Genomic DNA, 1,038 nt, shown 5'->3' with positions numbered 1-1,038 from the left:
GATCTCTTATTTTCTCGATGAAAATCTGAAAAATATCATATTAAGCTGGATGCTTCGCCTAAAGCACTTACCTTTAGCTTGTAGCATAACAACAATAGCAGTACGTCCCGTTTCCCAGGGTGCTTTGCTGCCAATCACTGGCCAATCATTGGTCTGGTTGTTAGACCTTGGTCACAGGGACACGGTGATTGGCCAGTGATTGGCAGCAAAGCACCCTGGGAAACGGGACGTACTGCTATTGTTGTTATGCTACAAGCTAAAGGTAAGTGCTTTAGGCGAAGCATCCAGCTTAATATGATATTTTTCAGATTTTCATCGAGAAAATAAGAGATCGACCATTCTTGCTTTTATTTTTACCCCTATTGAATGCTCACAGAGACACGGAAGTAGCGGCAGGAAGCGGCTTTTGCAGCAAGATGACTGAGGGCGTACCAGATCATCATGTGAATGAACGTGAATACGATGGATGCTTTTGTGCTTTTTGAAATAAATAAATCTGTTCTCTAAACATCCTCCGTGTCTTCAATGCAATGTAATGAGACACACACAGACAGAAATGTGAAGGTATCTGCTGTAAATCTATGACGTAAATTAATAACAGGAAATGATCGGCTAGTCAGTTAGCATGTAGCCTAACAGGCTTCGAATGTAAAGATACTGACTGCTAAAGTTAATAAAAGACAAGTCCTGAATATTATTATTCCTATTCGACCCTAAACTACAATATCAGCTGTCTGACAACAGACCAGCCAGTTGCCCAAATGTCGGCATACATGATCAGAGAGCTCTGCGGCGGAGCTAGTAGTAGCCTAGCAGGAGCTATCGTATGACAAAGCAGCCTAGTTATCATAAATCTTTTGATATTTTTCTTATATTCATTGAGACAGTAATAAAGTGATCATTTTTGTTTTTCATGTTCCTTTTTTGAACGAATATGGGTCACAGAGACACGGAAGTTACCGCTGAAAGCGGCTTAGTTTTGCCGGCGTACAGAGAGCATATCCGCGTGAATGACTTATGACGTGAATCATTATTGCG

General features: G+C 41.0%; 1 long non-coding RNA gene across 1 annotated transcript; it reads left to right on the top strand.

Annotated features, from left to right (window-relative positions):
* Positions 1–209: 209 nt before the first annotated feature.
* Positions 210–508, top strand: LOC144986661 (uncharacterized). Its single transcript, XR_013650493.1, has 2 exons — positions 210–262; positions 377–508. It is a non-coding gene; the product is annotated as an uncharacterized LOC144986661 (long non-coding RNA).
* Positions 509–1,038: the final 530 nt, after the last annotated feature.

This window comes from Oryzias latipes, chromosome 17, assembly GCF_053564925.1.
Source record: "Oryzias latipes strain Hd-rR chromosome 17, Olatipes_Hd-rR_3.1".
Classification (NCBI taxonomy): Eukaryota; Metazoa; Chordata; class Actinopteri; order Beloniformes; family Adrianichthyidae; genus Oryzias; species Oryzias latipes.
This window is presented reverse-complemented; position numbering and strand designations above follow the sequence as displayed.